This window comes from Canis aureus, chromosome 1 (assembly GCF_053574225.1).
Source record: "Canis aureus isolate CA01 chromosome 1, VMU_Caureus_v.1.0, whole genome shotgun sequence".
Lineage (NCBI taxonomy): Eukaryota > Metazoa > Chordata > Mammalia > Carnivora > Canidae > Canis > Canis aureus.
This window is the reverse complement of record NC_135611.1, coordinates 88,575,760-88,602,886: the sequence shown is the minus strand read 5'-3', so window position 1 is coordinate 88,602,886 and position 27,127 is coordinate 88,575,760. Positions and strand designations below refer to the sequence as shown.

Sequence of the window (27,127 nt, the reverse complement as noted above, 5' to 3'; positions counted from 1 at the left end):
CTACCCGGGAGGAGAGAGAGAGAGGGCAAGCAGAGTGGCTCTCATTTTCCTTGCAGGGAAAATAAGCACAGCGAGGGGAAGAAGCATCTGCGGGCCCCAGGCAGAGCAGGAGTGCAACCGGAATCTCTGCAAACTCCATTAAATGCACCACCCTCTCTACACCAAGCTCTTCTTTTATTGTCCAATTAGTTAGGGTTCCTTAGTTTCTAAGAATGGCACTTGGGGGATTTAAAATGGAAGTGTGTCAGTCCTGAGAGGGGCAGTGGCCCGTAATTGGAGGGAGGTCCCTGACAGTTTTCCCAGCCTGGTTTGGGGGTGTCACTGGGATTTCCCTCGCTGGCCTGTCCTCCACAGCTTGCACCGTGCTCGGGGTTCTGATTTCTGTGTTGGCTCCCCACTCATAGGCAGAGCATATGGAGGTCTGGTAACCCTGAGAAAGCGGAGAATTATGGATCTGAGGAAGTACTTGATGTTGTACCCTGGTGCCTATCCAGGCTGCTCCACTGACTCGGCCAATGGGCTTCCAGAAGTAGCACTGTGCTAACACACACAGGCTCCCATCCAAAGTACCCAGATGGCATTTCCTATGTTCCGGGGGTTCTCCTATGCACTTCATTATTACTTAATTCTCATACTGACTCTATTAAATAGTTGTTATTCATCTTCATTTTATTATTTTTTAAAGATTTTATTTATTTACTTATGAGAGGCACAAAGAGAGAGAGAGGCAGAAACAGGCAGAGGGAGAAGCAGGCTCCTTATAGGGAGCCCAATGTGGACTCAATCCCAAGACCCTGGGGTCACAACCTGACCAAAGGCAGACACTCAACCACTGAGCCACCCAGGCATCCCTCATCTTCATTTTAATTTGCAGAGTCTGTGTTATTTCAGGATCTGGTCTTCATGAGCATTGCTTCAATGCGCCAGCAAGGTCTGACTTTCCCTTATTTAACCTAATGGGTTAATTGAATCTCTGTATTATTTCTTCCATTTGAGGGAGTATTTTACAAACAGTAAAAAAAGCCCATTAGTTTGGAGCCAAATAATTTGACATAAATTGCAGGCCTCTCAAACTCAATTTCCTTCTCTACAAAACAGGGGTAGATACAGTATTGGTATTTGTTGCAACAATAATACCAAAAGATGTTTACAAAGTGTAGAATCCTTGTATTTAGAAACTGCCATAGTGATACTAGCTTCTACTACTATTATTTTATTGTTACTGTTATTTTAAGGCTGAAATGGAACTTTCCCTTTGCGGTATCTATGAAAAGAATTTGTAAAATGGTACAAACAGTAGTGTTAGTATTTAAAGAACCTTTAAGGGTTCTTTTAAAATGCTGTAAAAGCATTTGCTCACATGTCAACAGTCACCATGCAAATTACAAGTCATGCTTAAATATTCCTTATGGCACATTTACAAAGGATCTTTTCTTATCAACCCTTTGTTGGCCAAGTTCCTGTTACTATACAGAATGAAAAGTAATACAGAGTCAGTTAATTTAAATATTTTCTGTCCTTAGAAAAGGCTTTTTACCAGTTTATTATATTTATGTATATAACATACTTCCATGTGGTTAGGTTAAGGTAAATTTGTCTATGACAAATTTTATAAAAGAGGAGACTAATAAAATTAAATTCATGTGGAGAGTTTCCTGTTGAACATCCTGGCCAACACTCCCAGCTCCTGGCCAACCTTCCCAGCCTCCACTATAATTAGTAACCCTCAGGGCACCTTTTATAATGTACATGTGTAGGGAGTTCTCTATAATTTTGCATTTATGAAGATGATTTTTCCATGTCTCGAATCTTACCATTTTAACCCAGATGTGAAATTATTTTCAATGCTTAGAGAAAAAGAATTTGAAAACAGGATATTTAAATCAATTAATGTACCAATAAATGATCTCCACTATAGGGGCTTTTATATGTCACAGAAGAGCCAGGTCAAAGTCATCACCTCTTCAAGGAAAAGAAAGGTATTTCAAAACTACCTCTGCTCTGGCTGGTGGGAGCCTATTCTTCTTTTTTTTTTTTTTTTTTTTTTTAAAGGTTTTATTTATTTATTCATGATAGTCACAGAGAGAGAGAGAGAGGCAGAGACACAGGCAGAGGGAGAAGCAGGCTCCATGCACCGGGAGCCCGACGTGGGATTCGATCCCGGGTCTCCAGGATCGCGCCCTGGGCCAAAGGCAGGCGCCAAACCGCTGCGCCACCCAGGGATCCCCAGCCTATTCTTCTTTATTCCTCTTTAGTTAATGACATTTCTCAAGTATTATGATCTTTGAAATTACACAAGAGCAGTTTACTCCTCAAAATTTACAATTTGGATCAAGAACTCTTCAGTTCTTCAGCTGGAGGAAGCGAGGGTGGCATTTGGATTTGGGGCTCTCATTTGTACTTTATGGCCTCGATTCCATTCATTATCATAAAAATCAGCATTTTTGCCTTTCAGGTTAACCCAGGAGACTTAGAAAATCCAAACTGTCTCTGACAGAGAGTTCACTACTGCAGCAGAGTGAGTTCTTACTCAGGGGTCATTCTCCTTGAGTGCTGTGAAATCACTACTAAAGACAGGTTGTGGGTTGCCTTTCCTGCCAACAATTCTGTTTCTCTAGGAATTGTTCCCACCCAGGGACTCTGGCAAAGGGATGGCCCAAGCTGCCATGGTTGAATGACAGGAGACCAGGAGAGCTGGAGTGAGTCAGAGGACCCAGAGAAGGATGCTCCCCAGTGGCTTCCAAGGTCACAGATCCATTCCCAGGGCCTGGTTGTCCTCATTCTGAGAGGTCTCTCTCTCTCTCTCTCTTTCTCTCTCTCTGGACATGACCAACTCCTCCCTAATCAGAATGAGCTTGGGTGGGTTGCTCATTCCTGGGGGTGGGGGGTGGGGGGGGTGGGGGGGAGGTTTGAAGCCTTGTGAAGGATAATCTTATATAGTTTTTCCATGTTCAAAACACATCATAGGCAAAGAAAAAACATTTGTACTTTTTTTCATATTATAAATCAGTGGTTCTTTTAAAATATGACATTAAGAAATAAACTGTAAGGAGCAAGAAAGAGCAAATGGCTTCAAATCAAAAACCATAAATCAGGACTTCGGATCTGTAAGGGGCTGCAAATGAAAGCAATCCAGTGTCCACCCACCTGCTTTATAGCGTTATTCTGATAATAAAATGAGATAATGTATGTGGAAAAGCTTTTGTGATTTAAAAGTTTTGGACATACATTTATAATTACTTTTTTAAAAAACTACTTATTTTTCAATTCATTTGGTCGTTAAATTTATTATTTAAAAAAGTTATTTTTCACTGCTCATTTCCCACTGCTAGAAGACATTTTGGAATCTTGTGATAGTCTTTAGGTTAAGAACCAATTATTAGAGCACAGAAACCAGTTGAGAAGCTAAATTCAGCTGCTTAGGAGCAGAGGACCCTTCTTCCTCCCCTCTCCAACTCCATCATTGGCATGTTTTTCTCTTGAATAAAAGAAATCCCCAAGTGGGCCGTCCAGGGCAAGTATAAGGATTCTATAATATCTACATTATTGGGGACTTGGCTCTTTCTACCCTCTCAAGCTGCCATCTTTATGCCTTGATTCTCATCCTCATACTTTCAAGATGGCAGTCAAGAGTACCTGCCACCATGTCTATAGTTTGGACAGGCATATGGGGCAAGGCAAGAAGGGGTATATATCAGCCGAGTCAGCTCCTTTTCGAGAGTTTTTCTGAAATTCCTATCCAGTAATTTCCATTTATAGCTCCCTCACTTAAAATGCCTAACAATGACCACCTCTAGCTGTAAGGAAGGCTCAGAACCATAGACTTTGTTGCTATTGCTTGGTTTTTGTGGTGGTTGTTTCTAAGCTAGACATCTTAGCAATATCCTGAGAGAAACAAAGCTCCACAGCCTTGGTCAGGGTCACGATTGCAGGGCTGGAGTGAGATCCAAGTTTTCTTCATCCCTGGTTAAGTGATTTACTCATAGGCTGCCCCGTGGTTTGCTTTCAAATGCAATCACTATGTGAGGTTCCTACCAACCCAAGAGCTGGGATTAGTCATGTGGTTGGCAGAATAATGGCCCCCAAACGTGTCCATGCCCTCCTAATCCCTGGAACTTGTACAGATGCTCCCTTGCATGAAGAGACGTTGCAGATGTGATCAAAGGGGTGGAACTGGAGATGGGAAGATTATCTTGGGTTATTTAGGTGGGCTCAGCCTAATCACATGAGGTCTTAAAAGCAGACCATCTTTCCTAGTTGTGTCACAGAGATGAGATTGAAGAAGGATGAGAGATTTGGAGCATGAGAAGGACTTGACTCTCCTCCCTGTTGCTGACCTAAAAGCTGGTGATGGGGGGTGGACATGAGCCAAGTAATGCAAGTGGCCTCTAAAAGCCAGAATGGCCAGCATGGAAAGTGGGACCTCAGTCCAACAACCCTGATAACTGAATTCTGCTACAACCTGAATAAGCAAAGAAATGGATCCTCCTCTAGGCTGCTAGAAGGGAGCAGAGCCCTGTAGACACCTTGGTTCCAGCTCCGTGGGACCTGCATCTGCTTCTGACTTACTGAATTGTAAGGTGATACATTCTATTGTTTTAAGTCACTAAATTTGTGATAATGTTATGGCAGCAAGAGAAAACTAATGCAAGTGGATGGATAGAGGCTGCGAACTCTTTTATACTATTTTTCATATTTTATAGTGAGCTCAAAAATGACACGTCTCCTTCCCTGCACAGGACAATGTCTGACACATGAGCAGGTGGAAACTATCACAAGGTGAAAGGTGGTTAGGATGCCTGAGATCCCAGGCATTGGAAAAGCCATGTTTTATCAATAATATGGACATAAGATGCAATCTTCCCTTTGCATAACCTCTGAAGTTCATGGGTGGGATCAGGGCTGGGGCTTGGGGGGTTAAATTAAATGAATGCAGCTGTTGGTGTGTGACGGGGGAGGACTGTTGGGGCTGTGGCACGAACTGGACCATGCAAGTCATGTGCAGAGATCTTCAAATGCAACTGGAGTCACAACACACAGCACCAGCCCAGTGATACCTGCCTAACAGGGCCACATTCCACCCCTGCGTGACCACAAGTTTCTGCTAAAGGCCACCAGAGAGAGAAGGAAGCAATGAGAACATGAGGGAAGAAAGGGGTAAAATGAGTAAGTCCATGGAATGAGGTAAGAAATAGGGAGAAGGAAGGTATGAGGTAAGAAATCAAACCCCGAGGAGAAAGCACAAGGTCATGTGCTGTTGGAGGCCGCCAAGTGCCACCAGCCTTTGGCCGTCAGTGCCTTCAGGGCCACATAGAACATCCCGCCGGGCATTGGTGCCTCCCTTCCTCCCCTGAAAGCCATTTGGTTCTTCTCTTTGAGGCAAACAAGGTCATTTGCCTTCAGATCTCATCCAGAGTAGAAGTCGCTGACATCTCTTTTTTTACAGCAGCTGCTGAAGCAGCAAGACAGCTGAAGGCCCGGAATGCCCAGGGCGTTGGTAAGCAGACCTCTCACAAGCAGAGCACAGACGGAGACAGGGCTTGTCTTCACAGTGGGCAAGGTGAAAGAGCAGACAGGGAAATCACAGGGACAAAACTCAGATGTCTACAGAAGCCAGCCAGATGGAGGGGAAAGCAAACCCTAACAGTTCCGGGGGCACCAGGGTGGCTCAGCGGTTGAGCATCTGCCTTCAGCTCAGGTCATGATCCCAGGGTCCTGGGATGGAGTCCCACATCAGGCTCCCCACAGGGAGCCTGCTTCTCCCTCTGCCTATGTCTCTGCCTCTCTCTGTCTCTCATGAATAAATAAATAAAATCTTAAAAATAATAATTATAGATTAAAAATAATAATTATATATTAAAAAACCCCTAAGAGTTCTGGAGCAGAGTGAGGACCCACACCCAGGGGTGGCTTTAAACCTCATCTTTAAAGCAACGCGCAGGGGCAGCCCGTTGGCCCAGCAGTTTAGCGCCACCTTCAGCCTGGAGTGTGGTCCTGGAGACTCGGGATCGAGTCCCACGTCGGGCTCCCTGCATGGAGCCTGCTTCTCCCTCTGCCTGTGTCTCTGCCTCTGTGTGTGTGTGTGTGTGTGTGTGTGTGTGTGTGTGTCTGTCTGTCATGAATAAATAAATAAAATCTTTAAAAAAAAATAAAGCAATGCGCAGATAAGATTAGTGGGAGCAGGCTGCTGGTCACCCTGCTAGGCAGCAGGGTTCGGGGAGGCCCATGTCTTTCCTGTCATTGTCCAAACACTCAGTGCAGTGCCTGGGACACGGTAGGTGCTTACAATTGTGTTGGCTTAGTTAAGGAAACAATACTGTCAAGGGTAATTGGAACCCAAAGTGGGTCTGCACCTTTTGCCCTCCTGAATCCTGCAATTCCCTCACCTAAGGGTGTCTAAACCCCGCACGATTTCACTTTCTGCCACCTTGGTCCAGTGAGTCATCAACCTCACACCCTGTCAGCGGTCACGACGTCGTCTACAAATCTGAATTCCTGAGTTCTTTTTACAACTTTTCATAAACCTGTTCAGTGCTCTGGGGCCTCACTGGCCTGTAAGTGACCTCTCGTGGTAAAAGAGGGTAACTGCACAGCTAAGTCCCTTTTAAATCCAAACCAAGTCCATTCACATCAAGTCAGCCCATAGTTATAAAGTGAGTGGAAGGAGAGAAAGTCAGGGTAGAGGATTTTTGAAATAAGGCTCTAAGTTTAAAAAAACAAAACAAAAAAAGAATACCTGGAAGTAGTCCAGATGTCAACATGGAAAGGAGACTTAGATTAAGATGTAAAGGATATAATTTTCTATAACTTTCTATATAATTTTTTAAATAACTTGATTCCCAGGATTGCTGCAAAAATTGGAACTGAGTTTTACCATCACATATTAGGCTTTAGATTCTAAATATCTGGCATCAGATCAGGAATCTGCTATGCGTAAGATGAACTTAAGGCATATCATTTATAAGTCTCTGAGACTCAGTCTCCACATCCAAAAAAATGGGAATAATAATAGTTATACCTGCTGCACTGATTTGGTTGTTATTAAGTTCCAATTAGGTGAGGCATGTACAGTGTTTTCTCTATGGACCTTGGGATCTTCGGTTTATGATATACTCTCATCATTAATCTTCAAATGGTCTGCTTTTATTTATTTAGCCACTTATTTTTAAATGTCATAAGCTGTACCTGTAACCATAAAGTGTCACACAGATATTAATTTCTCAGGGATTAAGGAATAAAAATAAACTCTGTGACCAATGATGGAGCTTTGTCCACCAGCCATCCGTCGATAATATTAAATGGTTCAGATTGATTTCTTCTTCCTTTCCTTTTGAGCACTCTCTGAAATTCTCTTTCTTTTCATGTTTCTCGATTCAACTTGGGATATTCATTTGTTTTATCTTATTTTTATCTTTCTATAGCTGGCTTATTCCCACATTGTTTTATAAACGGCCTTCAATTAATTTATGACTGTAGGTTCTTATTGGGAATTCACGTGCATGGTGGTCAGTCAGATAACCTTTAAGTCATTTGTTGTGCAAATTATGTACTGAGGTCCTGTTATATGTGTGTCATTGTGCTAAACACTAGGAATATAAAGTGAATAAAACAGACAAGATACTTGCCCTTGTGGATTTTATATTGGGGAGTAATTAAATGTATGCTGTGAGCTCTGAGACAGTTGTAAGGGGAAAAAACAAGAGCGAAGATACAGAGAGGATGGGAGAGTGAGCATGCAGTTAGTTACCTAAAGGAAAAACATTCCAGAGTGAGTAGCATATTCAAAGGTCCTGAGGCAGGAGCAAGGAGGTGCATTTTACTGCCCTTCACCGTGTATAAATAATTTATTGGCCATCTCACAGATCTGTAAATATACTCCATCACAATGTATACATATACATTCAGAAATATACAATATAGATATTACATATACATCTATAAATATATATGTGAATATCTTAAAACTTTATTAAGAGTAATGTTAAATCCTTAGCTATGAGAAAAACTAGCATCGATGCATAACATGCAGATAATGTTCATTAAACGTGCTTTTGTGAAAAGAAAAATATTTGAAAAAATAATTCAAAAGACATCTTAGGGATCTGTAACAGCTATTAGGCCTTGGTGACAGATTTCAGGAGGTGAGGTCACAGCTCCTCATAATGCAGCTACATGCTGTGGCTCTCAGCAGATTGTGGGGCTTTTAAACTTAACATTAATATTTTTTTCCCTGAAACTGTTAAACTATTTTGCTCCATAAGGGTCTAGGTGAGCTTTTTCATCCCTGGAACAAATATCTTAATACTCTGTATTATGAGGTTTTGAAGTCAGGAAGAAACCTTTTGAAAGGTTCCATGAAATCTTTATTAGCACGAAACTTGTGTACCATGAAATGGAAAATCATTTTTTCCTTTTAATCTTCACTGTTCAGACAGATGCTGGCATGCTCTTTTTCTACTCCCCTTCATCCTGCAAACTTTCCATGTCTACTCTGTGTGAGGCGCAGTGTTTGTGGTTAATGCAGAGAGAGATGGACAAGCACATGGCAGGGTGGACATGACTTGTGCTGAGAAGCTGAAATGGAGTCGTTCATGGAGTTTTTAAGAAATCACATCATTCATTGCAGGTAGGAAGCTGGGGGGTGGGGGTTCCTGTGGGAAACCAGGGAAACATGTCTAGAAAGATTAACAAAAAAAATCACAAAAGGCTTTGAATGCTATAGTAGAAAAGGGTGTTTACAATTTTTTCATCCATCGTGAAGGTTTTGAAGGAAAAAAGTGAAGGAGTAGAATCAATATTTGCCTTCCAGTTGATCTTCATAAACTAGGTGTTTGTTATATTGAGGCTATGCCTACATAGGTTCCCCCACTTGCTTGATTATTGTGTTTTTCTCTTCAAGTCTTAGAAGAAAGCACACCACAGAGCAAGTGAAGAGTAATCAACTAATGGTTCATTCTTTATGCAGAAAATGAAGATGTCCTGCATGAAAATCAATTTACATTGAGTTGAAACACACACTCACACTTAACTGAGTAATTTATCCTCCTGATGCTCCCGCAGAGGAGTTTAACAAACCCAAGATGGGAGATGAATTTACAACATAACATTTATTTTTTGCTGGACTGAAATATTGATGCATCCATCTAAAGAGGCAGTTAAAATCAACGTAGTTTCTTATATTATTCTGTGTCTGAGCTGAAACTTTCCTTTAAAAAGTTGGGAGCTACTCTGACAAGTTTTATTTAGTTTAAAAATCAGAGTTCAATGGTAAATTCATTTTTATAAAAATAAAACTTATAAAAATGTAAATCTCTAGAAAAATTGATAAATCTTAAGTTAACTCTTTATGCTCTTACCTTCCTCACTTACCCCAAACACAACAGTGCCCTATCTTGGACAGTTTTTTTAAGAATGGAGGTATAACTCACCTACTATACACACACAAATCTCAAGGGTAGAGCTTGATGAATGTGTGTATGTGTGTGTATACATACCTTGTATCTATAGGATAGAAGACACTCCTATTATCCCAGAAAATTCCTTTTTGCCCCTTCCCAGTCAATATTCCCAGAGATAACTGCTATTCTGACTTCTATCATCATAGGCTAGATTTGCCTCTTCTTGAACTTCTCCAAAATGAAATTCTTATAGAATACACTCTTATGTATCTGGTTTCTTTGGCTCCACATAATGTTCCTGAAATTTAACTATGTTGTTGCATCTTTCAATAGCTCAGAAATTTTTTAATAACTCAAAAATGTTTTTTAAAAGATTTTATTTTTTCATGATAGACATAAAGAGGCAGAGGGAGAAGCAAGCTCCCTGCAGGGAGCCCAATGTGGGACTTGATTCCAGGCCCCTGGGATCACAACCTGAGTCAAAGGCAGATGCTCAACCACTGAGCCACTCAGGTGCCCTTAATAACTCAAAATTTTTTATTGTCGAGTAGTATTCCATCATATGTCTATACTGCAGTTTATTCATCTTTTCCTCACTGATGGAAATTTGGGTAGTTACCAGTGTGGACACTGTTTTTTGACAGACCTTGATGGGGTTGAAGACTGGGTCAGAGAGGCACAAGAAATGAACTGAGAATTCCAAGTTATAAGTGCAGTTTTTTTAAAAATTTTTCTGGATACTTTACATTACAAGTTCCCGGCAGAAATAGAATCTATCTTTCTCACACCCTATAAAGTGTCTGAATCAGAATTATTAAGTATCTAGTTAAATATATTTGGTTCAGCCCGGTGCTAATGAATATAAAAGTGTGGACTGAATCTTCTATGAGCTTGCTGGTTTTTCTGGCAATAATTTCTGGCATTCCCAAGTCTCAGAAAAGTGCTTGCCAGTGGGGCATGAAGTCAGTGGAAAGAGTCTGTGTGCATCACCTGGAAAAACCTCTCATCCTGAGCAGAAATGTAACCCAAAGTGTACTGTGGTCAATTTGGGTCAATCATACAGTCATCTGAAAAGCAACTTATTTAAATATCTACTTAGACAAGGTTAATAAGATGCTAAGGAAGTACTAATTAAGACATGTTGATCCTTATTTTTCTTTTAAAGATTTTATTTATTTACTTGACAGAGAGACAATGAGTGCACAAGCAGGGGGAGTTACAGAGGGAGAAAGCTCCCAGTCAGTGGGGAGCCCGATGCGGAGCTCGATCCCAGGACTCTGGGATTGTGACCTGAGCCAAAGGCAGTTGCTCAACTGACTGAGCCACCCAGGTGCCCCACATGTTGATTCTTATATATTACCTATGTTATCTTCAATTTTTACAACTCTACCAAATGAGTGTCATTATTCCTACATTCTGAGTGAAGAAACAAATTCAGAGGCATTAAGTAAATTAAGATCCTGTGGTTAGTATCCAGCAGAGCCAGAACTTGAGCCCACAGTGTCACATTACAAAGCCCACCCATTCTCTTTACACTAAGACATTTTTATAAAATTAGTGGGCACCATAAATTTCATACTTATTGAAGTTAGATATGGATACAACTGGCTCACTTGCAATCTACCCATGGTTCTAATGAGGAGGAATTTAAGCCTCTAATATCTTTGTGCCGAAAGAATTGGCCCCTGGGATGCCTGGCTGACTCAGTTGGTAGACCATGCAACTCTTGATCTTGGAGTTGTGAGTTTGAGCCCCATGTTAGTTGTAGATATTACTTAAAATAAATAAAATGTTAAAAAAAATAGGCTCCCAAGCTTCTACCAGTTGTAAGCTTCCCAAGCTTCCCAGCACTTGTAAGGGGCTTAAATATTATATGTCAAAGACTTCTATCTGATGTGCTTATAAGAACAGCTATCATCACTGCTTCAGTGCCACACCAGTCAAAACATCTCATCATTTCTAATTTTCTTCTACCTTGAAAATAAAATTATTTTGATTGTGAGATTCTGGTACTGCCTCTCAAATAAGGTGCACCCTTTAAAAATAGCAAAGAATGGCAGATATTTTTAGGTTAAAAAACACACAAGGAGATATCTCATATTCCAAAGATACGTCTTCCTGTGAGAGCTTTCTCTGTTCATTTTGATTCAGGAGTAAGGCCACCTACAGAAAGATCGACTCTCTTCACAACACAGTTCCTTAAGAGCCGCCACAGACACAAACAGAAGATAGTAAGCCGAGAGTGCTGAGAATAATGGCTGTTTTACGTGTGCCCTGTGAAGACGACTTCCCCATAATGTTAAGCGTGCAAAACAAAGTGAGATGAGGCATGGCAGACAAGAACATTTCACCATCAGAAGTTCATTTTGCTTGGAGACAATCCAGGACTGTTCTTCCAAACAGTTGTGGATAATTTAACCACAGCAACAAGTTTTGATGTTTGCACAATCATTTTCCAATGTATGGGAGGAAAGGCGCTATACTATAGGATATTTCATTTGAATTTTAAACACTCCTTAGGTTATATTAAGTGGGATAAAGGGAGTGGATAACCACCCTGGTGATGAGCAGGTGCTGGATATCATACACCCTTCATTCTCCCTTAGACGCTGTTTGACTATGTGAAGTGTAGAGGCTGGGGCTGCCCCAAATGTCATTTGACCTTTTCATAAGTGTCTCTTCTGAATTCTAGAAAATCTTCAAAAATATACATTTGATAATGAAAGTATTATATCATACAGTAATTTGTTTATTTGGCAGCATTTTAAAAATGGATCATCTCAGAGGACACGACAGTGCAGAGAGACAGGAATCTTTATACACTGGCCTATTTGGGAGTATAGTTAGCTCAACAATTTAGTAAACATCTTGGGCATATATATCGAAATTTATCAATTCAACACGGTAATGTTAAAGTCTTTGATGCCTTTTTTATAAGAGAAATGTTTAGAAATAGCTTAAGTAACTTACTCTAGTCGAATTTCAAAGATGAGAAATGAGGCTTCATGGTTGTTTTGACATTCCTATAATTACTAGTGAGTTGAACAGTTTTTTAAATGCCTACTGGCCATCTGGATTTTTTCTTTAGTGAATTGTTCATGTCCTCTGCTCACTTATCTATTGTGGCCTTAGTGTGATTCATACAAATTATATAAACTATTTAATGAGGCTACTGTCCATTTAACTATCCAATCTGATTATTCAGGTGCCTGTTTGTTTTAATCTAATCCTAAATGAGGAGCCCAAAATAAGGAAGCAGTTAAGTAGAAAAGCATAAAACAAAAACAAAAACAAAAACAAAAACAAAAAACAAACAAAAAAACCAAAACCAAACAAAAAACAAAAACACAAAACCAAACAAAAAACAAAAACAAAAAAACCCCAAACAAAAAACAAAAAACCCAAACCAAATCACGTTCATATTTATAGCTCAACATGAATTGCTACTTGAGCCTAAATCAGAAAAGCAATTAGATAATTCTCCAAATAGAAACTCACATGCAGTGAATGAAGTCTTTCATAGGAATCTTTATTTTTTATTTTATTTTTTTTTCATAGGAGTCTTTAAAGCAGTGGACAAAGATATAATTCAGAGAAATCTGTCTCTATCACATTGACATGTCCTCCCACTTTATATTGAGAGGCAAATATTGAATCAGTTTAAGTATATCTGGATCTGCACAAAACCAGGTTTTCTTTGTTCAGTAATAACAAACCAATGCATTTTACATCTTTATTGAGTCCACACACTAAAGACTGAAATCTTTGGGGTTGATACGGGAAACCAGAGACATGCTGGATGTGAACACCAAGATGGGAAGCTTGTAGGCACAACTATGCTGGGCAGCCTGTCACATCTGATGCAAATGCAGCCAATGACAACTTCCACTGTGGCAAGAATTCTGATACCCAGGGTGAGCGTGTAACCAGGCACAGTTGCGGTTTATTACTCTTTGCAAAGGGACCAAGAGCTAGTACTTTCTTTCTTTTTTCCTCCCCCACTCTTTCTTTTTTAAAAAAAATATTTATTTATTCAAAAGGGGCACAGAGAGAGAGGCAGAGACATAGGCAGAGGGAGAAGCAGGCTCCCTGTGGGGAGCGTGATGCAGGACTTGATCTCAGGACCCGGGGTTCATGCCCTGAGCCGAAGGCAGACACTCAATCACTGAGTCACCCAGGTGCCCCAAAAGCTAGCACTTTCAAAAAAAAAATAAATACAAATCCGAGCAATATTTATTCCTTAGAGGTAGGGAAAATGCCCATCCTCAATAACTACTTTAGTTTTTCAATTACACTGTAAAATTAACTGTAATGTGTTCTTTTATCAACCAAAAACACCCATGAGATACAGAATTTAGTGATCAATTCCTTCACTTAAAAAAAAGTGAAAGATTTTAGGAGATAGACTGATACCCAGTGTGGGAAGGCAGAGCAGAGAAGGAAATTAGCAAACATTCAGCTACAATGCTCTCAAGGGCAGGGATTCATGGTAATAAATGGAATCATTTCAAGCTTGAAGGAGGTCTCCAGTGGGACACTGCACAGATAGTTTCAGGGATCACTGCATTTCATCAGCCTAAAAGTGGAGCTGTCTGTAGAATTTCCAGGTCAACAAAAGATATAGGAGAGCTACTAAAATCTAACAAAATGAGAGGCTGCCAAGATCATTTATAAAGGATTAAAAATATTCTAGATTAACAAATTAGGAAGACACACACCAAATCTAGTATATTATCACCATGATGCTGAAAAAATGTTATTTGCAAACCATGGAAACAGAAGGTGAGACAATTAGATGTCTAAGTGAAGTCCTACAGTGTGGCTGGTAAATCCTGTGTTTGCCAAATTGACAAAGAGAATCAATGTCCATGTATTCTCAGGTTCACATTGTTCTTCCCACCATGAAAATAGGTGCCTATTGAATGTGTTCAACACATAAAGCCTTAACTGTATCCAGGAAGAAAGTTATTTGACCAATTCTTCAACATCTTCAAGAGAAAGATTCCATACAACCTCTCCTAGGGATGAAATTCAGGGGACCAGAGAGTGGCAACCAATGAGTAACACCCAATTCATTACAGAATCCTTAAACCTAATTTAAGACAGTGGCCCTTCCTCTCCACACACCCCCTCCCCCCTTCTGATGTCCTGTCACCTCATATCAGAAGTGTTTATAACTCCAAAGACAACTGATGGGATTGGGGGGGAGAGGTCCTATCCACTGGCCACACCTTTCTCTTCTTTGAATACAGCTGAGTTGTCTCAAGATCAGAGAGCAAGGAAGAAGACAGAAAGGCAGAAGCAGATGTTGGATGGGCTTAGATAATTTCACAGAAGTGCAGTCACTTAGAAATTTCAAATCGGAGGCTATCCACTGCAGAGTATTTTTGTTTTATTATTGGCTTTGCCTTTAGAAGGCATATTCTCTGCTGCTTGCTGCAAGCCTAGATGCTCCCAGTTGTCCTAGACCTTGTCTGATTTACTCTTTACGGATACTTCTTTTGTGGCTTGATGCATGTTTAACTTTGTAAACGATGTATGTTGTGCCTGGAATGTATATTGCCAAACGGCTGCGGCAGGGGTCTTTCTATGTTCAAAGGATCAAGTTCATTAATAATGCTGTTCAACTTTTCCACATCTTTAGTCATTATTTGCCCGTTTAAGGTAAATTCTGAGGAATGTGTGTTTAAAACCCCCATTATAAGTAGGAATTTGTTTTCTCCTTGTCATTCTATCAAATTTTGCTTTATTTACTTGGAGGGTTCAGGCTCAGGATTTTTATATCTTTTGGATGAATTACTGCAAAAAAATGTGCCTTAGAGTCTGTTTTGCATGATATTTATGTACTTATATCAGCTCTTATTTTAAAAAAATATCTTTCTGGTTTATCATTTTCTCTCTTTGGCATTATGTCATTTGGTTTGGGAGTCAGTCATACAAATACTATGTTAGAATCTGTCTTCTAATATGTTAAAAGTTATATCTGTTAAGAAGTTACATTTATATTATAATTGTTAATATACTTAGACCTATTGCTTCCATTATTTGTTCTTTGCTTCTGTTTTTCTCCTTTTCCCTCTTACCATTAGAGTGAATTTTAATTCTTATTAAAGCTCTTAATTCTTATTTTACAATCAATCAATATGACAGATATTCTGTTGCTACTGTTTTTGTGACTACCTTAAATTTTAAACATTGAGTCAAAGTTCATCAACATTTCTATCCTCCTGCAGAAAGACAGAAGGATCTTAGCATACTTTCACTCCAATTACCATCTATCATATACACTGGTTGTTACCTAGTGTTTTAATTCCATCTTGGGTTTAACCCTCACATCCCAAAGACCTTATTATTGTTCTTAATCAATGTTTGTTTAAATGAAACCTCTTATTTACCACTTTCTTTTGTCACTGTTCATTATTACAACCCACTCTGATCCTCCGGGTTCTATCTTATTCTTACAAGAAATAAATCTTTAGCAATTCTTTAGCGAGCATTTATAAAAGCAACCTTAAAAAATATTTATTATGCCTTCTCACTTAAAAAAATATGTTTCTTTTTGGAGGGGTGGAGTCAAAATACATAAAGTGAGGTATGTGATGTGCATGCATGCAAAGGTCTTAAAGGCTCAATGAATTTTTGCATCTACACTCAAGCTCACACTCCCCAGATCAAGATTTGGGATATTTTCATCATACCAGAGGCCTCTCTTGGCCCCTTCTTTGTCAGTACTCACTCCTGTTATGCAGACATTTCTCTCCTGATTAAATTAGCCTATTTCTTGAATTTCATATAAATGGAATCATAGAGTAGGTACTCTTTTGTGTCTGGCTTCTTTCACTCAACATAATATTTGTGAGATTATCGTTTTTACCACTGGTTTTCCCTGTCATTGTGGATTCCATGTCATTATCCCTATTAAATGATGGTTTACAGGTATAGAATTCCAGACTGGTACTTATTTTCCCAGCTTTTTGAAGATGTCAATTCACTGTCTTTAAGTCTTTAGTGTTGCTGAAAAAGAAGTTGGTGCCAGCTGAATTGTCTTTCCTTTGATGGCAGTTTGTCCTCTTTCTCAGTTACTTATTTTTTCCCCCTTCTGGTTATGTTTAAAATGTTCCTTTCATCTTTGGTGTTCTAAAATGTCCATGTGTTATGTCAAGAGTGTTTTTGGCAATGCTGAAAGAATGAAAAGAAGTCACAGCGCTTCATCAAGGTGACAGCTTATAACTCTTCAGGTATAGGTAATCTCTCCAGACTTCTGCATTGCTGGGGTAGATCCACACCCCACACCAGGATGTGGAATGAACTTGGCAGATGGGATTTTTCAAGTCCCCTCTTGAAAAAAGGTTAACCTTTGAGGAGCTCAGCCTTGTATGGGGTTTAAGTTTTAGCTTCCTGCATGCACCGGGTCAGTCACATCTGCTGTCCTTGCGTACATGGGAGTTAACACAAGGGTCTATTTCCAGACCCCGATCCCAGGACCCTAACAGCAACTTTCTCATCTGGCTCCTAGGAGCTCCTGCTTCCTTTCTTGCACCTGCTGACTCTTTATCTTTTCTTTTCTTTTCTTTTCTTTTTTCTTTTCTTTCTTCTGATCTCAATTGTTAGGACATGTTTAAAAAGTGTGCTTTAACCAACTTTTCTACTTATTTGTAGCTAAAGGAGATGATATGAACTCTGCCCACCATGTTGCCAGAATCAGAAACTCATTCACTCTTTTGTCAGTTATCCGGCTGGCCCTTGGGGGCTTGTGAATGGCTAAGAGCAAGGGCCCTGAGCAAAGCCGACCTACTTTTGAATCACTGCTATAACTACTGATGAGCTGTTTGGTACTAGGTAGGTTATTAATCTCAGTCTCAGTTTCCTTAACTCTAAAAAGAAGATGATAAAAATTCTTACCACAGAGGGTCATAGGGAGGACAAGATATACCAATGAATGCAAGCACTGGGCATAACACTGTAGTAAGGATTCATCAATAACTATTAATATAAGAAACATTGCAGAACGATATTATTAAATTTATTAATATGCCTAGGAATCAAGTTTATTTATTTATTTTTAAAAGATTTTATTTATTCATGAGAGACACAGAGAAAGGCAGAGACACAGGCAGAGGGAGAAGGCTTCCTGTGGGGAGCTCCATGCAGGACTTGATCCCAGGACCCAGGATCATGACCTGAGCTGAAGGCAGATACTCAACCACTGAGCCACCCAGGTGCCCTAGGAAATCAAGTTTATATACAAGTTCATGCAACACAGAAACATAAAGGTATCTTTCATGAAAAAGAAGTAAACTGAATAATAACTGTGATACTATAAACTCTGTATATGTGGAATATATCATGTTGCTCTTTATAAATAGTGATCTACAAAAATCCTATGTTCTCTTATTTTATGCATTCTGAGCAGAACTTTCCAAAGTATAGAGAAAATCTGTGCAAGTCAGAAAGAGAACATTAAGACAGAGAACACTGGCACTTTGCTTCCCCCAGAATATAAATCAATGCACTTGCTTTCTTCATTAAGGAAGCTGTTATGATCAACAGATGAGCTGAATTGTGTGTTTAGTGATGTGGTTGGTTTATACTGTAGTGTGAACTCCTTTAATTCACTGCAGATCGGTTATAAAGAGTTCATTGATGGGTCTAAGGATCACTCTTTGAATAGCATGGCTCTGGGGAACATCTTAGCATGACTATAAAAGTGATGTTACTGTTATACAGGAAGGAAAAGTACCCTTTCCTCAGAAAAGGATGCTTGGGACTTGGGTAAGCAGAAACCTCAGGTGGAGAACTAATTATGCTACATAATCAAGGAGAGTTCACTACTAGTCTATAATGAATGAATCTACATATGTTATGGAGTCCAGAGTCAGCTGGAGTCTTGACTAAAGCTGGTTTTGGGATCTAGTTGGATCTACCAGTCCTACAACTTATGATTTATGGGTCCAGGGGATCTTTTAAGGTGATTATGATTAGCACGATATCCATTTCTATTATGTCCCCTCTAAGATTTTTTTTTTGGTAGGTGATAATTATCTCAATTAGTGTTTTGATTATTTTTTTTAAAACCAGCATTTGGACTGGCTTGTACTTCCAAAGTAGATCGAATAATATTTCCATGTACGTTAAGAAGGAATTGGATTGCTACTGTAAGGTCAAATCAAACATTAAATGCAATTCAGAGGCAATTTTTATCAAGTCTTGTACTGGGAGAGAAAGAAAATTAAACTTTATAGTGTAAATATTACCGACACTTTCAAAATATCCCAGATTTTGTTGATTCTATTTTGAATTTCTGCTGTTAGTCAAAACTTTTAAAGATCGAGTTAAGGACTACAAAAACTAAACCAAGCCAACCCAAAAAAAAACAAACAAAACATTGGGAGTCTTTAGTCCATTGCAAGGAGGATACACTAGATTTGTCTAAATAGAAAATTTAATTCTGGGCTTAAAACTATAATGATTTTTTAAAACATTGAGTTACAAATAATGAAGTTAAAAGCAGTCTGATAAAACAGTATTGGTAGACTTGATCATCACACAAAACAATTACTGTAAAATTCATTATCAATGTCAATTCCCAAAGGTGTGGTTTACAAAACTTTCACGGCTATTTTGGAAATAACAGTCTTCTAAGTCTTGCACAGAATTTAAAGTCACCTCATTGTCCTTAAAAGCCTCCAGTGAATCTTTGCTCTAAGCATCTGCAGGTTCCATAGTCTGAGCCAGTCTGCTTACTAACAACACTTTCCACACATACACAAGTCTCAAGTCTATCTTATTCTATACACATAAAGTCACCCGAATTTGGCAAGATAATTAAAATCTGAATTACGTTCTCTGTATTTGTGGTTACATGGCAGGCTTAAATTTATCCAACTTGTCATTTTTTCAGTTAAAAATGATTTGTTTTCCCCATCCACTCAAAATGGACTTTGAAATTAAAAAGATTTTACTATTAAATTTCTCCTCTACTATCACCAGCAAAGGAGATACTGTCAAAATGCCTCTTCTAAAATGATTACAAGTGAAAAGCTGTTTCAGCATTAAAAGAATTTTCATCAAGATCCAATTTAAGGTCTATATTCTATTTTCTGAAATAAAAAACATTCCTGGGGCACCTGGATGGCTCAGTGGTTGAGCATCTGCCTTTGGCTCAGGGAGTGATCCTGGGGACCTGGGATCGAGTCCTCCATAGGGCTCCCCATAGGGTGACTGCTTCTTCCTCTGCCTATGTCTCTGCCCCTCTCTGTATGTGTCTCACGAATAAATAAATAAAATCTTCTAAAAATTCTTAAATTCAAAAGTAGAAAAGGCTATCTGAGTTATGAGTCATGTGATTACAAAATGAGGCACCCAAACAACTCACCTTATCAACTCATATCAACAGAGAATATATTGGCTCATATCATTCCAAGTTTACTGATTATTTGGTTTTTATTTAAAAAAAATATTAGACTTGTCTGTCCATACAATCCATCAAGATGCAGATCACTCTGCAGAAACCAAATCCCTCTAAATGAACCAACTGGGCTTCTGTGGTTCCTGAAGCTCCTATGGACAGCTTTCTCCAAGGTGTTTTGAGAGAAAAGGAAGTCTTGAGTTTTGCCAAAGACGATTCTTTCTATAGCACCCATTGACTTTTGTTAATGTGAAAGTCACTGGGATCAAATGTCAAAAAATACAAACTACCCACTTGGAAAACAAACAGTGTAGCCTCTCCTCAATACCAATTCCCAATAAGGTGTGTATGGTAGCGTTCATGTGGCAGCAAGTTGACAGTTTTCTGGTGGCGGCGTTCTATTCTCAGTAACATTAGCCTCATAAAGTGCACAGAAAATGCACCTCCCTAAACTGAATTCCAAGCATTCGACACTCCTTCTAAGCATTCTTTCCTGACTTCTGTACTTCTAATCACTACCTCTTGGTTTCAGGAGCACAGGTCTGCAAACGAACGATAGAACTCAAACCCGAATGCAGTTAATCTGAAGAGTAGTGGAAGCACAGGGGCAATTGCATCTCTGTGGCAACCCTTTGAAACCCAGTGACAGCGGTAATGGCTTTAATACCTAATGACAGTCTCCTTTCAAGAGCTTTATGAATATTAATACCCTGATCAAAGAGCAATATTTAAAAACAAGGAGTGTGTCTTCAGTTTTGACCGCAATGTCTCCAAGGTGTAAAGGCTCATAATTTTTACAGTTTACAGGTGTGCATTTCAATGAGGTGGGCTTGACACTGCTACTGCTGCTGGGATAGGAGGTCATGAAATGTTATAATTTTTATGCTCTTTTCCAACTGACAACGGTAAAACTAGTGATTTCAATCTGCCAGTTTTTAGATGAATACAAGCAGGTAACTACCATGTGCTCAGAACAGGGCTAGCATTTTGGTAAGTAAAGAAGCAGGCAACACCATTCCTGTCTTTAAGAAGCTTACACTCCAACTGGGAAAATATAACTAATATAATCAGCCAACTAGAAATCAATATAAAAGACTTTATTTCTACCCTGTGTCAAGGACTCTGCTAGTCCCAAGAATATAAAATAATCAAGATCCTTAACTTAGTCCCTGTCTGGAAGGGGCAAAGAAACATTCAAGTACAATAAAGTAATAGTAGCAAAACAACAATAATAACAGTAAGATTCCATGAGGACTTAATATAGGGTAGTGTGCCTGGCATTGCACGCACTGTCATGTGAGTTTATACAGACCTCTGCAGGATTAGGAAGGGCCAGTGAAGTCAATTCTTTTTTTTTTAATTTTTAAATATTTAATTAATTTATTAATTAGAAACATACAGAGAGAGGCAGAGACATAGGCAGAGGGAGAAGCAGTGGGGATCCTGATGCAGGACTCAATCCCAGGACTCCAGGACCACAACCTGAGCCAAAGGAAGACACTCAACCACTGAGCCACCCAAGTGCCCCTAATATTGTATGAGTTTAAGGTATACAGTGTACTGATGTAATATGTGTCTATCTTGTGAAATGATTACCACCATAAAGTTAGTTAACACATCCATCACCTCCCAAAGTTACAACTTGTGTGTATATGTGTGTGTGTGGTGGGGGGAGGGTGAGCACTTTTAAGATCTACTCTCTTAACTTTCAAATATACAATATTGTTAATTATTGTCACCATGCTATACATTACATCTCTAGAACTTATCCATCTTATAACTGGAAGTTTGTACCCTTTGACCACCTTCCCCCACTCTTCTCACAGCCCTTTCCTCCTTGAAATGCTGCTAGTATAAATTTAGTGGAATGGCTGTAGCTCAAGTCTGTAAGAAAAAAAAAAGGCACATCTTCCTTTGTTGCTCCTCATACAGCATGGGCATAAAGCCAAGAGAAGAAAACATTCTAAAATACTCCTTCTAATCCTGAAGTAAGAAACAGAAAACAAGACTATTCACCCGCAGAAGTCTCCAAACAAATGAAATGTGAAGGTGATTGGAAGCACTTGTCAAGTAGAGACCTAAGCTCATTTATTATCTGGGAGGCTCCCATTATAAGGATCCCCTGTTGGCAGGGGTGCCTCACAATGCACACTGGTGCTCAGCATCTCCGGTGCCCACGGTTGATGCTGCCCTAAGACCACGAAAGGTCTGAGGTTTAAATACACATCTGATGGGCGTCCTTAGGTGGTCTTATTTTTTTTTTTAGGTGGTCTTAAATATGGATGTTCCTCGGTTATTTCTCTCTGCACACTGTCTCCCGGCAACCCATCCATTCCCATGACCTTAATTATGGGCACATTAATTCTCCCTTCTTCACGCTTCTCCATGGGGCTCTGGGCCAGAACATGCATGCCTCCTGGATATCTCCCTACAGCTGTCTCACCTGCCCAAAGACCAACTGACCATCTCAGTACTTCCTCCCTAATTTATCAGTTAGCTCAACAGTTCAGACACCTGCCATTTCCACAGCTGTTCATCTGCCGTCCTTCCCCCCCAACTCCCCACAACTCTGCACCCACTGCCAGGTTCTGCTCCATCTCTTACACTGCTTAGACCCTCCAGTTTGCCCCATACCCACAACACTCTTTCTCATCTAGCCTACAGCTTGGCACCTTACTGTCCTCCTCCCTCCAGAACATTCTCAATAGGCAGCCAGACTGCCTTCCTGAAATGTAACTCTAATCATGTCCCTCCTTTCTTTAACATTTTTTTTCCCACCATGGTTCTCCAGGTAATGACCCCAGTGGTGGCTTCAAGGCCTGAGTGCTCAGACCCTACTAACCCATCCGGCTTCCTCTCTCATCATGCTCCTGCCCCTATGCTGGGCATTTATCAGGACTCTACCTTGCCTCTCAGCCTGATTAGCTACTGCTCATCCTTCAGAACTCAGTCTAAAAAAATCCTTTCCACCAAGGTTCTCCCCCTTCCTCCCCCACACTAGGGTAGGTCTTCCTGTTACATATCCCCATAGCAACACAAACTCCTGCTTTTATAGCACAGGTTAGGATGGTCATTAACCAAATTGTCATCTGCAAAATCTCCTCCCCTGCCCTCGTCCTAAGGCTCTTCGCCCTGGGTCCTTAGCCCTCCACCATCCTGACCACACTAACCCAGTGCCCTGTCATCATCCAATTGCATAGTGGTTTCCATACCACACCACATGCTTCTTAAAGTGACCAACTTTGTCTTTTACCTGCCACTCCTCAGGATCTAGGGCAGTGCTAAATGCTAGTGATGAATGCCAGTTGAATGAAGGGTGAAGAAATTGCTCTGAAAGCAACTCCTCAGTACAGAAATCTGATCCTGACACTTTCCTGATCAATGGCTTCCCATCTCACTCAGAATAAAATTCAAGATCCTTTTCACCACCAGTCAAGTTTTGCATGATTTTGCCCTTGCCGACCTATCTGATCTCATGTCCTACACTGTCCTTTTAATTTCTCTCTTTCCCTCTCTCTCTTTTTTAAAGATTTTATTTATTTATTCATGAGAGACACAGAGAGAGGCAGAGACATAGGCAGAGGGAGAAGCAGGGTCCCTGCGGGGAGCCTGATGTGGGACTCAATCCCAGGATTCCAGGATCACACCGTGAGCTGAAAGTAGACACTGAACCACTGAGCCACCCAGGTGCCCCAAGTTTCTCGAACACACCCCACTCATTGTCACATCAGGGCCTTTGCACCTGCTGTTTCCTCTACATGGAGCATCTTCCCCGAAATCCCTGTTGCTGGCTCTCCACCTTCTTCCAGCCCCTGCTCAGCTGTCTGCTCAAACAGTGCCAGGCTTCCCTCATCCATTAGCTTGAATCCCTCCTGCCCTGCTTTATATTGCTTCTTGGTGTGTTATCATCTGATGTTAGATATTTGCTGTTCATTTACTGTCTGCCTTGCTCTATGTGAGTGTCAGGTTTGAGAAGGCTGAAACTCTGTTCCTGTCATTCTACCTGTATTCCCAGCTATCAGAACAATGTCTGGTAACTCAGTAGGTATGCGAGAAATATTTGCTGAGTGAATGATGAATGAATAAAGGCCCCCAAACAAATGGATTATGTACTTCAGTACTGTTTCAATTGTTTTACCATGATTATTTATAATAATAATAAAAAGCATACGTGCTAGTGTGGAATTATTATTATTCATTCATTCACCAAATATTTACTGGATACTGCATACAGCAGGAGAGCACAGAGGGACATGAGCCATTCTACATGGAAGAAACAATACTGCAGTGAGCTCTTGGAAGATGAGCAGACACCTGCCAGATACAGAAGAGTGTTCTCCACAGAGAAAATCGCACTCACAGAGGGGAAGGCCAGGCATATGAAAGCTGCCTCCAATGCTAAGGAAATTCCCGCCAGCCCCATGGACACCCAACATGTAGTCATTCACTTAATTCAAACTGTTCATCTTTGACTTCTTTACATTCCTCATTAACTTTGAACCTTAGGTTTGGACCACATCCTCTTGTGTCTATCTGACTAATGCAGAGATTCCTGGAAGATAGGCCAATCAAGATGAACTGTGGGGCTTTTTCAAATGATGCTAGGGTCCTGGACATCCTGTGTGTGGGATACCCCCACTGCTGACCCTCCACCTTCAGCTTCTTCATCCCACACACCTGAGCACTTGAGGAAGAGAGCTGTCTTCCTCAGTTAGGAGGAGGCAGGAGAATTAATGGAGACCCTGGGGCTTGTGCCGAGAATCCTGGGAAGGGCTGGCCTGCCCTGGCTGTGCCTTGCACTCCTTTCCAGACTTCACCTTCATCAGAAAATCCATCCTCCTGCTTCCCCCACAAAAGACATATCTTTTGCCAAAAGATATGTACTCCACTACACTAAGTAAGAGAACAAGATGTCCAGGCTACTCCACCCATGGGGCGGGCAACCCCGCTGTCCAGCTGGAAGATGATGGAGGAAATGTGTTTCACTAACAGGAGGCAGTGGGAGTCACTGGGATCCCCTGGGAATGTCTCACATCCCCTAAGTGGAAGTTCTCATTTCTCAAAGCTCCTGATCAGAGTCAGCTTGTGATAACACTTCCACAAAGGGAGAAAAAAAACAAAATGAAACTCATAGGAGGTCCTAGGCTTTGGGAGAATCACTCATTTGAAAACTTAAATTTGGGGAGAAATAATCTAGCCACTCTGCAGTTTAGAGTTTTCATGTGTTATTTGAAATTGGAAAAAACCAATTACATCTTCCACTTAATTAATATAAAACCATAGCCGGAATGCATGCATCATATCACATGTAGCCAGCAGGCAAAGGACTGGCCTTCCCCAACCATATTTCTGATCACCTCTAAGAGAATTTTAAGCCTGTTCTCCTCTCTTCTAGCCTCTCTCATTTTCAACCTGCAGTGGATGATATCCTATCAAAAATGTAGAAGTCATTCATCTAAATAGTTCATACTGTAGTCATAGGAGGTTCTTGATAAGCCAGTTCACCAATACTTTGGAAAGTAAGACAGTATAATGGTCAAGAGAGCTCTGCCACTTAACAGCTGTGTGTGTACAATGTTCTGTGTCTGTTTCCTCACAGATGCCTACATTACAGAATTATTGATAAAGGACTAAAGGAAGTAACATGGGCCTGGAGTTTCCCACAGAGTCTGTCATGCAGTAAGCAATACAAGAACTGTACCTCTACTACTTCTAGCTAAGCAAGTTAGAGGTATCTGTGAGGCAGTGGATATGGGCCAGACTTTCCAGGAAGGTCCCATCTCCAATCTGACATATCCCCAAATCTAGCTACAGAAAAGGATGCTGAATCCAAAAGATGGGAAACTGAAAAGAACAAATATTGAACCACTGCCTCACTATAAGTAGCACTTAGCTATGAAACAGACATTCTGTAGTATTTCCATTTCACATCCTGGGGTATCTTCCCTTGGAAAAGGAAAGTTAACTTGGTCACCTTTCCTTGGAGACTAGGTTTTTCATTCAGGTGTGGCTTTTTTTTTTTTTTTAAGATTTTATTTATTCATGAAAGAGAGGCAGAGGCAGAGATATAGGCAGAGGGAGACGTAGGCTCTCTGAAGGGAGCCTGATGTGGGACTTGATCCCAGGACTCCGGGATCATGATCTGAGCCAAAAGCTGATGTTCAACCACTGAGCCACCCAGGTGATCCAAGGTGTCGTTTAATACGCTCCTCCCCACCACACCACATAACACCTCTAAACTGAGAAATATCTCTAAAAGAAGTGATTTTCATATAAGAAATACAAGCCAAGCAGAATATGCCAAGCATTAAGGCTATATGAGAGAGATTATAATAAAGTATTACATGCACGTATTTCTATATATTTGTGTGTGTGTGTGTGTGTGTGTGTGTGTGTATCTGTGGCTCTCAACTAGGAATGATTTTGTCGTCCTCCCTTCCCCCATTATATCTCTTATATAAATGTCTCATCTGGAGACATTTTTGATTACAAGTGTGTGCTGGGGTGTGGCTGGCATCTGGTGGATGGAGTTCAGGGATGTTACTAAACATTGGACAATGCACAGGACAGCCTTGCACACAGAGTTAGCCAGCCCAAAGTGTCAATAGTGCTGAGACTGAGAAACCCTAATATATATATGTATTATATATATATATTATATATATATTTACATATATTTCTATCATTATGAGGGTGATTGAGATGACCCTATGAATTTTCTACTAAGATGAAGAAACAGAAAGCTTTCTCTGTAAGACTTAACATATAAATAAAACCCTGCTGTAGAGGTGAATGCTAGGTTTTAACTTGAGGAAAAAAGCACAATTATTCTGTTTTCTTCTGGGATAAAACTGAGTCAAATATGGCCAAGAAACCTACTAGAGACTTTTTTCTTCCTAGGCAGATAAGAGCAGCCTGAACCAAGCTCCAGAAATACTTAAATCAACTTGCCAGGCACGCAATCCTCACCTGGATAACATTGTGAATTTCTGTTCCCTTGCTGGGTAGGTTAGACTAGAGGGAGAGGTTTCAGTGTATTTTAAGCTGGAGAATCAGAGAGTATTAATCAGCATTTTTTGAGAAGCTTGAGAAGGCCCTTACCTCATCCCCTTTCCTTCTAGCAAGAAGGGGGCGGTGCAGGTGTCGTTCAGATAACGGGAGCCCACTCAGGCTTTGGGACTCAAGGCTCCTTTGCACTCCTTTGCACACTTTAATAAGAGAACCTTGTGTTATGAAATGGAAGCACTTGCTTTCATATAAATGTACTGAGTGTCTACTATGTGCCAGGCGGTTAAGGAAATGGTGAGACCCAGCCCCTGTG

General features: G+C 40.3%; 1 protein-coding gene and 1 long non-coding RNA gene across 13 annotated transcripts in view; one reads left to right on the top strand and one right to left on the bottom strand.

Moving 5' to 3' along the window:
• The window catches only part of LOC144319470 (uncharacterized), a 29,242-nt gene extending 5,339 nt beyond the window's left edge, over positions 1-23,903 (top strand). For 2 of the 7 annotated variants that reach the window (XR_013385274.1, XR_013385291.1), the window contains 6 exons: positions 8,432-8,626; positions 11,550-13,312; positions 17,058-17,237; positions 20,339-20,457; positions 21,739-21,876; positions 23,074-23,903. This is a non-coding gene — a long non-coding RNA (uncharacterized LOC144319470). The other 5 variants (XR_013385296.1, XR_013385300.1, XR_013385275.1 and 2 more) reach the window with 5 other exon arrangements.
• Positions 1-27,127, bottom strand: part of APBA1 (amyloid beta precursor protein binding family A member 1) — a 196,923-nt gene that overhangs the window by 88,824 nt on the left and 80,972 nt on the right. The window lies entirely within an intron of this gene.